This window comes from Talpa occidentalis, unplaced genomic scaffold (assembly GCF_014898055.3).
Source record: "Talpa occidentalis isolate TD23 unplaced genomic scaffold, MPIMG_talOcc4v2.1 talOcc4.2, whole genome shotgun sequence".
Classification (NCBI taxonomy): domain Eukaryota; kingdom Metazoa; phylum Chordata; class Mammalia; order Eulipotyphla; family Talpidae; genus Talpa; species Talpa occidentalis.
The window spans coordinates 78,079,035-78,082,064 of record NW_023602073.1 but is presented as its reverse complement, the minus strand read 5'-3'; the positions used below and the strand labels follow the sequence as shown (position 1 = coordinate 78,082,064).

The window sequence follows — 3,030 nt, the reverse complement described above, 5'->3', positions numbered from 1 at the left end:
GAGCGCCGAGGCACAGAATAGTTATGTCTGTCACACAGAAAGTAAGTTGGAGGGCTGGATTCAAATTGTGCATGCGTAGGTCTAGATTCCTTCTTTTAATTTTTATGCAATATAGCCCTTCAATAAATAGTTGAATAAGTGAATAACAGTAACCCAGAATGTGCCATAAAGTACACACATTAAGGGAGATCAGTGTGGGGCACTTAAATCTAACCGAGAAGCCATTATGTACATTGAGTTCCACAGAGACTGCGCCAAGGCATGAGAGCCATATGACACTGGGTGACTCTGTGTTTTGCTGAGAAAAAAATAATTTAATGTGGGTAAAGGAAATCCTAAGAAGCAGAGAGGCAAAATGTCATCATATGCATGTTTTGTACAAAATTGCTGAGATGAACAAGAAGAAGCACCCAGATGCTTCATTCAAAGTCTCAGAGTTTTTTAAGAGAGGTGGAAGACAATGTGTGTTAAAGAGAAGGGAAAGTTTGAAGAGATGGCAAAAGCTGACAAGAACTTTTATGAAATAGAAATGAAAACTTATATATCTTTTAAGGGGGAAACAAAAAAGCAGTTCAAAGATCCCAATGCACCCAAGAGGCCTCCTGGGGCCTTTGCTTTTTTTGTTCTGAGAATAGTCCCCAATCAAAGGAGAATGTTGTGGTTTATGCTTTGGTGATGTTGCAAAGAAACTGGGAGAAATGTGGAATAACACTGCTGCAGATGACAAGCAACCTTATGAAAAGAAGGTTGCTAAAGTGTGGGAAAAATACAAAAAGAATATTGTTGCATACTGAACTAGAGGAGAGCCTGTGATAGCCAAAAAAGGAGACTTCAAGGCTGAAAAAAAGCAAGGAAGATGATGATGATGAATGAGTTGGTTCTAGCAGTTTTTTTCCCCTTGTCTATAAAGCATTTAACCCCCCAGCACACAATTCACTCCTTTTAAATAAAAAAAAAAAAGTGAAAGTAAGTTTGTCTGAGATTTGTTTTTAAACCTTGTAGAGTATCTTTTTCTGCATAGTTAACATGCTATCAAATGTCTTTAGGTAATACTGTCCTTGTGGTGGTGTTTTTAACAGCCAAAAACTTGGCTGGTACAATAGGGGGGCTGTAAATTGAGATGGAAATTTATAATAGGCTCTTGGAGCAAAGCACAAATTATAATAGTTATGTGTGAGGATGGTAGTTTCTCATCTTGATTTCATAGTTGTTCAAAAACACTTGTATTACTCTGATTACTAAGAATTTGAGCATTTCTTCATATATTGCTGATCTTTTGAGTTTATTCTGAAAATTGCTTATTCATACTCTAATTTTTTTAGATTTCCTCTTTCTTATTGATTTGCAGGTCTTTGCAAACCATAAACAATAACAATTAACATGAAGGATAATGATTATCTCTGGGATTGAAGCTGGAAGAGGAAGAAAATTTAGAAAAGATATCTAGAGGATTCCAAAGGTATTGTAGTGTTTATTTTCTTAAGCTACTTGGTGGGTAAGGTATATTTATAGAATTATCCTTCATCTCTTTGTACTCTTATGTTATATAATTTTAAACATGTTCTATATACTAAAATTTATTCAATATTTTACATCAAAGTGTGGTTCAGTGCAGTAGCATCATTATCACCAAGGAACTTGTTAGAAATGCAAAATTGGCCTGTATTTTAGACCTGTGGACTCAGAAATCCTGGGAATGGGGCCCAGAAATCTGTTTTAACAAGCCTCCTAGATGACTCTGAGGCAGTTAAGGTCACTGAACTGTTATTGTAGGGAGAAACAAAAGTGTATTTTGATGCTACCTTAAAACTATGAAATCTGAGATCTCCAACAATTCTTCTTTTTTATTTTTATTTTCTTGCATGCTATTCCTCAGGATCTGCAGTATTTTATATCTGGACCAAATCTCAAAACCTTATTATTAATTTATTGTTTATATAATGCTACTATTTAAATACTGGGGCAAGTAATTTCATCACTAAGTGTCTTCAACTGAAATTTAAATAAATTGAATTTCTTTTAATGTAGAATATCCAACATTCAACATTCATCTTTTGTAAGTCAATTGATAAATGCCTCATCTTTTTATGTGTATTCTTTTATATGAAAAATGGAAATCCCTCCAACAATATTTGCTAAGTTTTTGAGACACACATTCTTGAAATCTTGGTGCTAGAGACACCTAATTAAACAGTCCTAGGTTTCTTTCTCTTAATGTCAGTTCCCATCTGAAAACCTGGGAAACACTGTCTCCTCATTCCCCTGCTGGTAAAAAGGGCAGCTCATTCTCCAAAGAACTTTTGATGGTGATGATCAGGCACAACCTGCTCACATAAGTGCCTGGAAATTTGCATGTAGTTTGAATGTCAGCAAATTTTAAAAAGTTTCCCCACTATTTTGTAAAATAATTTCAGAGATAATTTATCTTTCTATCTCATTAATCTCTACTTGGCTGTACAAGCCTAGCCTCAGGTAAACTCTGATTGATGCAGGTGAGATTTGTCTGTGACACCATATGGGCTTTTTGTTCTGTAAAGCCCCTGCCTGGGCCTGCCTGGATTTCGACAGTAGGACTCTCCCGTTCTCCCTTCCTCTATGGCTGTGACCCTTTCTCTGGCTCCTAGCCTGCTGAGATGTCCCCACTCAGCCCCACAAGTCTGGATGGCCATCCTCTCCTCTCCCTTTGCACTTGGCTTCCGCTTGGGGAAAAGGCTGCTTCTGGTACCTCTCCCGCCAGCAGCTTCTGCAGGTGTTGTGCCTGGCGGGCTTCCGGTAGAGCAGAATCAGCAGTACTTTGGCAAAAAGGCAAGTGCTTTGAGGAAGGCGCTACTGGGGCATCAACTAATCAAGTGACTCAGCGGCCGCAACGGGTCCAGTATACAGTGGGGCCAGACTCTGGTCTCTCCCTATCAGAGGAGCAGTGTCAAGGCTGATGGTTCGCAGTAGGAAAGGCAGATGTTATCTCTGCAATAGAAGAATCCCCCTTTTGCAGAAGTCTGGAGAAAGGCCTGGGAACCGTGCCACAGGCAC

At 38.5% G+C, this 3,030-nt stretch overlaps 1 pseudogene; it reads left to right on the top strand.

Annotated features, from left to right (window-relative positions):
- The first annotated feature begins 313 nt into the window (after positions 1 to 313).
- Positions 314 to 873, top strand: LOC119251450 (high mobility group protein B1-like; annotated as a pseudogene).
- The last annotated feature ends 2,157 nt before the right edge of the window (positions 874 to 3,030 follow it).